Here is a 13,239-nt window from a genome sequence, read left to right as displayed (position 1 = left end):
TGCTGCTAAACCTTCTGGTCATTTCTCCACTAGCACTCCCCCACTGTAGCGGTGATCCAGGTGACCCAGTCAGCTCCTGCTGCACAAGGGTGCCCACGCACCCCCAGAGCATACAGGCTCCCAACTGTCCCCCCAGCTCACTGGCCACTCCTTGTCCCCAGACTTCCTGGTTTATTGTCCTGTACTTAAACTTTCCCTGTAACTCCCTGGGCCAATATTCAACAGAAGTATTGAGGTCATGCACTAAAATATCATTACTGTTATGTTATTATTATTGACTAATCATTTTTAAAATTATTTTTATTTAAAACTACAAAAAGTACAGTGTATACATCCTGTTTTATCCCATCACAATGTTGTAAGAGTTACACTGTAATTACAATTCTTTCCAGCAAAATATCAAGTCACAATGAGGTTAAATAATTTATCCTAGGTTACACAGTTTGAGTGACAGAGCTATTATCAGCGCTGGAGTCTGATTTGGGGCCAGTGCTGCCTCTTTTATAAGTTATACCACTTACTTTAACCACACTTTACATTTCAAAATTTTATTTTTATAAGCATTTTGTTATAATATGTAATACTTAAATATTTGTATATTAGTAGACATGTCTCTTTTTTTAAGATTTTTATTTATTTGTTAGAGAGAGAAAGCACAAGCAGGGGTAGTAGCAGGCAGAGAGAGAAGCAGGCTCCCCGCTGAGCAAGGAGCCCCATGTGGGACTCAATCCTGGGACCCTGGGATCATGACCTGAGCCAAAGGCAGAAGCTTAACTGACTAAGCCACCCAGGCATCCCTAGATATATCTTCTTATAACATTAAATTTTCAAAATCAGAATGTGATTTGCTCTTTAAGTAATTACTGAAGAAATCCTTTAATGAACTTGTATGCTAGTTGCTTTAACATCTGTTAATATTGCTCCTATCGTGACAAAAGATAGGCACTGAGTCACACACACAACGTTAGTTTTCCTTTCCTATAGAATGTTTTTACTTATGATTGAGTAGTATGTGGACATGGCAGAAAATTTGGGAAAACCTAAAAATTATCAGAAAGAAAACAAAAGTGACTGAAAAAAATCACCTAAAGATGACTACTGTTTTCACTTTTTATGTATTTATTTCCAATCCTATCTATGTGCATAGCATATGTAAGTTAGTAGGGATATAGAGGTAAAGACACATATATGATATTTATAGAATACAAATAAAACTGTAAATACATTTTTATTCTGCTTTTATGACTGCTTTGAGCATTTTTTCTTGTCATTACATAGTTTATATTTTTAAATCAGATTTACTGAGGTCACTGAATAGTTTTGAAAAAAATGCTTTCCATATATTTAGTTCCTTTATGATCAGACATTAGCTTTTTCTCACTTCTTACAATTGTATATAACACCAAATACCTTTTGACCATATCAGCAAGCTCTGACCACTTTCATGGAATAAATTGCTAGAATTAATATTCTTTAGTCAAACCTTTTAATCTGTTGTATTAAAATGATTTTTAGAAAAATTGTACCAGTTTACGTCTGCAGTTTATTTAGAAAATATCTTGATTATAACACCTTTGCCAATGTTGAATTTTAGCAAAAAAAAAAAAAAAAAAAAGAAAACGTTTACTAACTTGGCAGTTGAAAATGCTATCCATTTTTATGAATTTAAATTAATGAATGTGCTTATTCATTTATTCTTTGAGATAACTCTTACTATCATTATCTCATGGTCCATACATCATTTTATGGGGAGCTTATTACTACCATAATATATTTTATATATTTATATATACAAAGTACGTATATATACATGCTACTATATATATACTGCTACATGTATAGTTTATATATTATATATATACTACTTTATATATATACACGCATATTATACATATATACACATATTATACGTATATATACATTATATACATATATATATATATATGTATATATATAAAAGGAATTACCTTCTCAAATTTCATTATTACTTCTCTTGTTTTTCATCAGCCAGAGTCTTCTTTGTTGAAGAAATCACCTTCTAAGGTTGGTGTTATAAGGAATCTTTTGCACCTGGGAAGTCTGAGATATTTATTCACTATACAATGTTCAAAGATTGATTATTGATATGTTTTGTTGGCTGGCTATCAGAATATCAGAATTGACAGCACTATTAAATTGGAAGAGAAATCTTTCTTATGGGAAGTTATATTATTGCACCAATGATCTTGTCTAGGGAGTCCAAGGATTAGTGTGGGATACCCACGCAGACTTTGTTATTGGATTCTTTACCAACTTAAAGGTAATTACAATAAAAGTCTTTATTGGAAAGAAGAGAATTAACTTTATTTGTCTCTCTGTACTTAACAAATCATGGACCTCAATTAAATAATATACTTCCCTGTAATTTAAGTTATCAGGGATAAGAACTTTTAGGATTTAACTTGGAACACATTGGAATTGAAAGACTTTTTCCTTAGCTCTGTAGTGATTTATTGTTTTTTTTCCCCCCACAGAAGTTATTTCAGGTCATTTTCTTCAAAACAGAGGGGATGGAGAGGACGAAAGGATACAAGAGGGGAGAAGGAAGGCATACCAATTGGAGACATTCTGGAGAAAGGGAGAAGATGAAGAAGAAGAAAGAGGAGGAGGAGTAGGAGGAGGGGGAGGAGGAGGAGGGAGGAGAAGAGTGACATCATGTGCCCTGGAAACAGCTTTTCTCACTTCATCATCTTCCATGTGTTAAGATGTAGAATTTAGCCAGAGGGTTATTACAAGCAGAACTATTTCAGAAAATCCACAGTTTCCGATAAAGGTTCTGTGCCTTTTTTCCTTAACACACTCCTCGTGTCTGTATTTTACCTCATGGAAAGACTGTCCACCGCCATGTCCCCAGCTCTCCCAGCTGGGTTCTGAGCAGCCACCTTGCTCAGTAGCACGTGCCCCCACTTTGTGAAATGGCGACTGTCCTAAGAAATCTGGGGCTCTGAGCTTCAGTCTCACTTTGGAGATTTTCTGAAATCCTAAGCCAAGGCCTCATCCTTTTTCTCATCAGATAAATGAAGGGCTTGAATCTCCAGGAGCCTGACACTGTACTTCCTTGTTCTAGGCACACAATGGAGATGGTATTTACTTCAGAGCAGAGTCCCAGCCTTCTCTCTACCGTTTATTACAAGGTGGACTTCCGTGTCTTCTTCTGAAAGGTAAGGGTGACGGTGCGTCTCTTGCAAGAGCAGTACTAGGAGTGAACAACATGCCCTGTACATAGCGGAAAGCATGCTGCTGGGCTGGACTGTTGGGGAAGGTTGAACGGGTGTGGACTTAGCTCACATAGAATGCACTCTGTGCTGGCACTGGGCACTCGGTATGCACTGCGCTGTATACTGCTGTGGTCCACATGTTTGTGTCCCTCCCCCATTCATATGCTGAAGCCCTAACCCCCAATGTGATGCTGTTGGGAGGCGAGGAATTCAGTAGGTGATTAGGGAATGAAATTAGTGTCCTTATTGAAGAGGTCAGAGAGATCACTTATCCCTTCTGTGATCTGTGAGCCAGAAAATGCACCCTCACCGGAAACTGCATCTTGGACTTCTCAACCCCCAGAACTGTGAGGAATACTTATGTGTTGGTTATAAGTCCCCCAAGACTGTGGTAATTCGTTATAGCAGCCTGCACAGACAAAGACATATACTGAGGGCAGTTCCAGGTTTACATTTGTCTAATCCATGATTCTTTTAATAGGAAAGCCCTCGCACTTAGACAACATTGATTTTGGAGTTCAATGTGAGATCTAATCAACACTCTGAAACTTGTTATCGCTGTCACCTTGACAGGTTAAGATGTGGGCAAACCTCAGGTTCCTCTTCTGTTTAGTAAAGATGAAGTCTCCTGCCTCACAGAGTTGTGAGAATAAATGAGATAACAAATGAAAGCAATTCTGGATTGCATTCATTGTGAAGTGTTATTGTGTTTTCTTTCCTTAACTTCTTCCCTTAACTTCACCACTGACAGGAAGCTGGGGAGCAAACTCTAAACACCCTGAATATCGTCCCCAAGGAATTAGGACCAGGTCTTGTCGTCTTAATTTCTAGCAGAGAAATTGGTATGTGTATAATCATTAAAACAAACAAAGAAACAAACCTAATGATAAATAAATAATAAAACATCCTGGTTTTATTATTTATGGTTTAAAGAAAGCACAATTATTTCTAGATTAAAAAAATATATGTTAGTTACAAACTCCCCATAAAATTATATATAGACCATGAGACAATAATAGTAAGATAATCTTAAAGAATAAATGAATAAGCACATTGATTGTTTTAAAAACAAATAAAGGGCACCTGGATGATGCATTCAGTTAAACTTCCAACTCTTGGTTTTGGCTCAGGTCAGGATCTCAGGGTCATAAGATCAAGCCCTGCCTTGGGCTCCATGCTCAGCTTGGAGTCTGCTTGGAATTATCTTTTTCCCTCTGCCTCTGCCCCTCCCACTCATTCTCTCTCTCTCTGTCTCTCTAAAATAAATAACTCTTTAAAAACTAAATGCAAATAAAAATGAGATCGAATTTTTCAAGTAACATGTTTTTTTTTTGTATGCTAAAACTCATTGTTGGCAAAGGTGCTACAGTCAAGATATTCTTATATACAACGGATGAGGTGGACAAAGTGAAGCTTTTTTTTTTTTTAATTTTATTTATTTATCTGAGAGAGAGAGTGAGAGAGAACACAAACCAGGGGAGGGGCAGAGGGAGAGGGAGGAGCAAGCTCCCCGCTGAGCAGGGAGCCCCAGGCAGGACTAGATCCCAGTGGGTTCATGACCTGAGCTGAAGGCACATGGTTAACCATCTGAGCCACCCAGGTGCCCTATAGTGAAGCTTTTCTAAAAAACAATTTACTGATGTGGGTGAGGAGTCTTGACCAAAGGATCCTAATTCTAGCTATTTATAGAAGAAGAAATTGGGTAGAGGAAAGGAGGGAACCTGCTGGAACATCTCTCTGGCCACTCTTGGTACCCCCCCCCCCACTTTTGTTTGTAAGATTGGTAGAAGGTGTTTACTACATGAAGCTCAATGTCAACTATCTGCATAAGGTCTTCAGTATATACGTGTATCCTTTCAGATCAGGTGAGCAACGCTAACGATAAACTCTCTGATAACCATTTCTTCCCTCCACCATAGACTGTTCCATGCCTCTAACTGGCGTAGGGCATTCAGCAGGTGCTGAAGCTCTGAAGCCCGGATGGTATCTCCCAGTAGGAGCATGCGCAGGGTATCTGTGGCCCATCTTTATTCTTCCACGTAAAGATAGTAGCATACTTCTCTTCCATGACCCCTGGGGAAGCTCAAAGGATTCCTAGTGGTAGCCATGCAAGCAGTGCTGGGTATCTGGCTTCATGGGGCGGTGGTGTAAAGCCTTCAGACGCGGGCTCTGTTCACAGCAGCCCACGCGAGGGGAGCATCTGTGTCTTTTGAATAACGGAAGGATGAGCTGTACTGAGAGCCACAATTTCTTCCTGTAGTCTCTGCACAATTCTCAAGCCCACACTTTTCACTGGAACTCCAAAGTCCAGTGGTTTGTCTGCCCCTCCAAACAGGGATGAGTGTGCATGGGGGTGCAGGACTGCAGATTTTCCCTAGTGAGGATGCCCGGGAACTGATTGGACAACCTCTCTACTCAGCTTTTGATATTCAGCCCTGGCCAACGTCTTACCAAGAGTACACCACAAAGCCCCAGGAAGTTTGTCAGTTTGGCTTCAGCCACTGAGAACGAGACAACCTCCAAAATTCTAGTGCACAGCAGGAGAGAGAAACCTATTTCTAGAATTTTTTCTTTATGCATTCTAATGATGTTAGCTGCTTAAAATGGTTTCCTCCCTCTTTACTTTTACCTTAATTTTTCTTATTTTGTAAGTACTATTTTGCTGTTTTCCCCCAATGCTTTGAGAAAGCCTCATTAATTTCATTAAATGGTATATTAAATCAAACTTAATGTGGTGATAAAAAGGGACAGAATTGTAAAATCTTTACATGGGAATAATAAAATTTCTCTCTGAATGAGCCATCCTAAGCCACTTTTGAGTAATTAATCACAGGGCATTTTCTGAGAGATACTGTATGAGGGAAACAGCAGAGCAAGAAGAACCCCACATAGCAGTGGACACTGTCTAATGAAAAACATTGGCAGACTCGCAGAGACCTTCCTCTTCCCTTCATCTCCCACCATCACTGAAACCCACAAAAGCCTATTTAAAGGGGGCAGATTTAGTGTATATTGTACGTGTAGGGATTTGTCAAAAGCTTATACAAACACCTGTTGTAAGGGATGGAAATGAAAATATCTTTAGTTTGGGGAGGCAAACATCTGAAGGCAAAAATAAGTTTAAATATATTGGCATCAGACTTCCATAAAAGTTCAGATGAACCTGAAAGTAGATTTAGTAGTTTGAAGCCAGGAGAGCTGAGGAATCAGCATACTGCTGAAATCACTTACCTAGCCTAAATCAAAGACAGTGTCTGCCCCAACCTAAGATCTAAAACCATTCCTGCATGAAAATACTTTGCTCTCTTATTTTGGACCTTTTTTTCTGATCTTCTTACCTTCTTACCTCCTGCCAACATCCCCCCAAATTTTGCCGTTAATAACTCATCTTAGGAAAAACAAAAAACAACACAGTGGGCAAAGTCCCTATGAGTATAAATGTTCAACTAGGGTACGGAGTTTGTACGTTGTAGCACAGGCTTCTGGAAGCTGCCCTGGAGTAGCTTTTTTGTGGGCTCGAGGTTATGAACTGAAGTTCTTTTAGGTTAGGTTTTCTAATCAGATCATTATGCAAAATATAATTTTTTAAACTTTGGTTTGTGTTCTGAACAAGTGGAAGAAAAATCTTCCATATGATGAGATGTGGCAGACTAGAGAACGCAAGGTTGTGCAGGAAAATGATGCGGTTTGGGTGTGGCGAGTTTGGTATGCCTATTCCTAGACGTGGAGGCAAGAATTTGGTAGCATGAGACTGGGGCAGGAGACTAACGTGGGGGCTACTTATCGGCCTCCAGACACTACTGAAAAGAGATGAGATGCACCATGGTACTGTTCTCAAGGAGCAAGGCACATGGCGGAGGTCGCCAGGACCGTTTCAGGGGACGATTAGATCAAAGCTGTTCCCACGTTCATACGGAGATATTTGCTTGTTTCCCTGTGTACAAAGGCAGAGGTAGCTAACACTGCCGTGCCTCAGCATGAATCAAGACAGGGGCACCAACAGCCCTCATAACCACCGTGTTGTATCAGTTCACTTAACATGACACTTCAGTTCACTTAACAATGCCAAGGATGAAGCAAGGAAAATAACTAATTTCATTCAATCTCAACCCTTCAGTGCATGTCCTTTTAATGTACTGCTTGGTGAAATGGAAGTACTTATTAAGGCCTTCTGCTGCATGACAAAATGTGGTACTTGTCTTGGGAGAAATACTTGCTCAGTTCTTTGATTTTGGAGATGCACTGTCTGCTTTTCCATGGAACACCATTTTTACTTGAAAGAAAGATTAACAGACTATGGTGACTATACTACATGTGACTGCTTCATAATAAATTACTGCAAACTTTGTGCCTTAAACCCACTGCAGGACATTGACTCACAGTTCTGTTGGTCCGAAATCCAGGTGCAGCTCACCTGGGGTCTCTGACACTCAAAAGAGGAGACCCAGCTGACTTCTTACCCAGGGGCCTTTGGAAGAACCTTCTTCCAGGTTCAGTCAGGTTTTCTGGTGAAACCAAGATGCAGTGGTTATTGGATTGAGGTCCCTGTCTTGTTGTTGAGCAGGGATTCCCAATGGTTACCTGCCATTCCCTGCCATGTGGCCCCATCCACCTTCAAGGCAATGGAGAATCACCCTCATATTGAATCTCTCACATGAACTGTCCCTTGTTCTAGGAAGGGCCCGTGGGAAGGGTTCATGTGAGAAAGGGAGAGAATGTCCCTTTTTTGAAGCCAGCTGTGCCACAAAGTGTAACCTAATCAGAGGAGGGAAAAGTCATATTCACTCAATGGGTGTGTATGATACAAGGTCGTGGATCACTGAGACCAATGTAGAATAATGTTTATCTTCAGATATTCAGATTTTCACAATTGGGTACTAGGTGATATTTACTTGAAAATGAACAGTCAGCTTTTGTCCCTGTAAGATAACTGGATAACATTTTTGCTGATGATGAAATTTGAGTTTTTAAGCAAATACTAGAATTTTAGAAATCCAGTATCTACCCCGATCTTTACAACTTTTAATATTTAGAGTTGTCTGAGGAAATAGTCAGTAATATTAACAAACGTAATTTTTAAAGATACTGTACAATATCTACTTAGATATTGATACCAACAAATGGAAAATAACTGAATAACTCAGTGAACCAATAACTGTATAATGATCTGTGCACTGTGCAATGAAACCACACAAGGATAAAATATCCATTTAAAAGGCAAAATTGACCAATGGATTTTATTATGGTAAAGTATAAAAACTTTTTGTAGTTTAAGATTCTGCATAGCCACTAATTTTTAGAAACACCCATTTATTCAGTTTGGTATAGTATTAAAGAATATTTACTAATTATCTAAAAAGATTTAAAATATTTCTCTATTTTCCAATTATCTACCTGTTTGCACTCTGATTTTCTTCATTCATTGACTTCAACCAAAACAATATGGAACTATGTGTTTAATATAGAAGTAGACGTGAATACCAGCCTCTTCCTCCTAGCCCCATGTTAAAATGTTTTGCAAAAATAGAAAATAGTGCTAATCTTTAAACAATTTTTGTTTTGCTCTTTGTTTTTGGAAAATGTAGTTATTCTCATAAAACCTGTGATTCTGTTAATGTTAATGGGTTTATTCTAGTCAATTTAAATGAAATGAACATTTTTAAATTTCTCTAAATATAGTTTCTAATATGTAAAACATTGGTAGCTATGATGCCCACACACAAAGGTGTTTGGTATTCTCAATAATCCTCAGTCGAAGGGCTTGAGAACCACTGCTCCAGGCTATAAAAGTAAACAGACAATGGAATGAGAACGAGTCTCTGAGTCATGCTTCACGTGCAAACAGGGCATTCACACTGGTGTCATGGCTGGAATTCAGGAGTCCATGAAGTAAAATAAGAAAAAAAGTTACATTTTTATTTCAACTAACTTTTTTTTTAAGATTTTATTTATTTATTCGACAGAGATAGAGACAGCCAGCGAGAGAGGGAACACAAGCAGGGGGAGTGGGAGAGGAAGAAGCAGGCTCATAGCAGAGGAGCCCCATGTGGGGCTCGATCCCACAATGCTGGGATCACGCCCTGAGCCGAAGGCAGACGCTTAACTGCTGTGCCACCCAGGTGCCCCATATTTCAACTAACTTCTAATTGAAAATAAGCTTCCCCTTTATTTATGACTAAAGGCCATAAGCTATAGTAATATTAGCAGTACCTTGTTACCAGCAGAAATCACAGATATTTTCTTATCATATTAAGCAGTTATCACAGGTACCTGGCAATATGATTTTCAAATTCAGACTATCATGGCTATTAGACCCACCACTGGGTCCTGTTTAATAAAGAACCACATACATCACTATTTACAAATTCTCTTTTAAATATGTTGATGACTATAGTTCAATACAACTAGTTTTGTTTGGTTTCCTATTATTTTATTTTATGCATTTATAAATGATATTCTAAGAATAAGACCATAAACTGCTCCAGATTACTGGAGTAGCGTGGGAGCAATGCTAAGAACCCCTGGCATGGTAGTCGAGAAGATGAGTTTTCATCAAGGGATGCTAAGAAGTGAGCACCTAAGAAAAGCAATAAGGAAGCTGGTGGTACCCCTGAGGCTTTGTAAGATGATTGTTTCAAGGAAGCACAGTTATAAACAGAGCTAAGCACTGCTGGGAAGGCCCAGCAAACTAGCTGGGAATTGGTCATTGGATTTGGCAATGTAGAGGACAATGGTGACCTTGACAAGAGTGGTTTCATTCCCATATTGGGGACAGAGGCTTCACTGAATGGGTCTAGAAACATGAAGATTCTAGATGACCAGTATCAACATCAACTCTGAAAATTTTTGTTGGAAAGGGAAGCAAAGAGTTAGGGTGGTAGCTGGTAGAGATTATGGGGCCAGGGGAATGATTTTTTTTTTTTGTACTGCTTGTGTGTGTGTTAGTGTTCCCCTGACACCATATAGCAAGTTTGAGTTTAGTGGAAATGATCTAGAGGAGAAGAAAACACTGATGATTCAGGAGAGAGATGGTGTCAGGGAAGGGGTGTTGTCCTAGAATAAGGCAAGAGATGGAATTCAGTGTACCACTAGAGAGATCAGTGTCAAAGGAAGCAGAAGTGGTTGCCATGGCAATTGCAGGGACAACAGTGTGAGATGCTTGTGGCACTGTGTTCTTAGTGAGAACACTGGGAGTACTTGGGAGGACATGGAGACTTGGTCAGGGACTCACTTAAGGACTCTGACAGTACCTCAACCACCTATCCACCTGTAGTGGTTTTTAAAAATATACCGTCCCCCCTACACACAAATATATCCACAAGTTGTTTAACACTCCCATCAAAAAGTGCAAACTAATTCCCCTCCCTCTGATAGTGGGCCGACCTTGTGACTCACTTGTGCTGAGTAGAAAGAAAGTGGAAGTAATTGTAAATTTGGAGACTAGGTTCCCAAAAAGGCAATGCAGGTTCCCATCTGCTCTTTCTTTCTCTGTCTCTTTGTGTCTTTCTCTCTCTCTGCTCTGTCTCTTTCTCTCTGATATCTCACCTCTTGGGAAATTATCAGCTATGTCATGAAGACCCTGAAGCAGCCCCTGGAAAGTTGCACCGCTATGGACTGAATGCCCCCCAACCCCAGTTCGTACGTTGGAACCATAATTCCCAATATGATTTGGAGATGGGGCCTTTGGCAGGTAATTAGCTCATGAGAGTGGAGCCCAAGAATGGGACTGTTGTCCTTATAAAAAGAGATATTGGAGAGCTTGGTCTTCCTCTCTACCATGTGAGGACACAGAAAGAAGGTGGCCATCTGCAAAGCGGGAAGAGTGTTCTTATCAGATACTGGATATGTCAGTACCTTGATCCTGGACTTCCCAGCCTCCAGAACTGGTAGAAATGAATGTTTGTATTTTAAGACGCCTGGTCTATGATATTTTGCTATAGCGCCCGAATTGACCAAAGCACCCACCTAGTGAGGACTTGAGCTACTCTGCCAACAGCTATCAGGACACAGATGTGTCCTGCCAACAGTCATGCCAATGAGCCATCTTGGAATCAGGCCCTCCAGCCACAGCTGAGGCTTCAGATGGTAACCCTGGTCAACAACTTGACTGAAAATTTTTGAGAAACTCTGAGCCAGAATGACCCAGCTAAGCTGTTTCCAGTGTCCTAACCTACAAAATACATGGAGTAATGAATGTTTTTAAGTTTAGGACCATGTATAGGTGGCAGTAGAACTACTACACCTTACCCTCCACCTGTGACATTGGTCTCTATGATTAAAGCAGTCAGATGAGTGTTGACAGGGGCAAACCTGCAGTCAGCTGAAGTGTGTAGTCAGGTGGGGTGTGTTAAGCTGAAGATTGCAGAGCCCCCTGTATTAGATGACTTTCTTACCACAATTTGAGTCCAGGCTTCCTGAATCTTCATGTTTTCAAGAGAATCCGGAAACCTAGATATCTATATGAAGTTTCTTATAAGTATTGGCAACTGTTCCTTTTTTATTTTATGCCAGAGAGCATGATCTGCTTGTGTTTCTGATTTATGAGAGATGCGAAGTGTACATTTACCTACAGGCTTTTGTAGAGCTGGCAGAATTTGCCTGCCTGTTTCTGCCTCCTGAGCCTTACTCATCACTGTGCCTTCTGATGTAAATAAGCAGCTACGTGAGCACCTAATGTATTCTTTATTTTTTTAAATCAGTTTAAGAGTAACTTCCACTTATCCACTGGCCCAAAGACAGAGCCCCTGTTCTCTCGGGTCTCTGCCTAACGACTGATGCAGGTAACCAAACAATTACTAAATTGTGTAGTATTATATTTATGGATGCACTTTCCATTAGAGAACAGTTTGAACTCACACACTAAGTATTTGTACTAATTTTTTCATTTTACTTATCAATAGCATAGAGTCTTTTTGCTCTCAGTATAAAGGTAATAATATTTAATATAAATATAAAATATACAAATATAACACATTATTATTCCATAATACCCATTGTTATTTTTAATACTTAGGATAAAAAGGGTTTCATTTTATTCATTTTAAAAATTTTATTATTATTATATTATTATTATTATTATTATTATTTCTTAAGTAGGCTCCATGCTCAGCATGGAGCCCAACACCAGGCTTGAACTCATGACCCTGAGAGCAAGACCTGACCTGAGTTCAAGAGTTGGATACTTAACCAAATGAGCCACCTAGATGCCCCCAAAAGTATTTCATTTTAAAAAGATAGTTACTTTCAGGCAGTGATTTGAATGTTTTATTTTAAATTTAGTTTATTCCAGTATTAGGTTTCGATAGTTTCTGCAAATGAGAAAGCTCACTTCACAAAGGGAATTGCACATAAACTAGTTCAGCTTATTCCGTACATCTGCATAGAAATTGTGCATGGACTGCAGGACTGCAGTTGGTCTTGATGTACTGGAAGGGAACATGCGAGTGAGAGGGGGCACTCAGTGGGGGTGGGGGAACTCCCTTCCCTCTAGATACCTTCACACTTGTAGGCTTCTTCTGCCTGACATACTAACATGGGGCTGATATCAGAAGACACTGGAACCTTGTGCACTGTTGCTGGAAAGGCAAATGGCACATTGCTATGGAAAACAGTATGGCATCTCCTCAACAAATTAAAGATTAAATTACATATGATCAAGTGATTCCACTTCTGAGTATATATCCAAAAGAACTGAAAGCAGAATTTCAAAGAGATATTTGTATACCTATGTTCCCAGCAGCATTGTTCACAAGCCAAGGGATGGAAGCAATCCAAGTGCCCATTAACAGATGAATGGATTTAAAAAATGGTCTCTCCATTCAAGCGGAATATTACTCTGCCTTAAAAAAGGAAGGAAATCCTGACACTTGCTACAATGTGATGAACCTGGAAGACCACTCAAGAAGGGACAAATTCTGTATGATCCCACTTGCATGAAGTAGCTAATCATATTCATAGAAGGTATAGAGGAGAGGGAAATGGA

General features: G+C 39.5%; 1 protein-coding gene across 1 annotated transcript in view; it reads right to left on the bottom strand.

The window, feature by feature from the left end:
* The window catches only part of CSMD1 (CUB and Sushi multiple domains 1), a 1,583,970-nt gene that overhangs the window by 663,238 nt on the left and 907,493 nt on the right, over positions 1–13,239 (bottom strand). The window lies entirely within an intron of this gene.

This window comes from Ursus arctos, unplaced genomic scaffold (assembly GCF_023065955.2).
Source record: "Ursus arctos isolate Adak ecotype North America unplaced genomic scaffold, UrsArc2.0 scaffold_27, whole genome shotgun sequence".
In the NCBI taxonomy this organism is placed as follows: domain Eukaryota; kingdom Metazoa; phylum Chordata; class Mammalia; order Carnivora; family Ursidae; genus Ursus; species Ursus arctos.
This window is presented reverse-complemented; position numbering and strand designations above follow the sequence as displayed.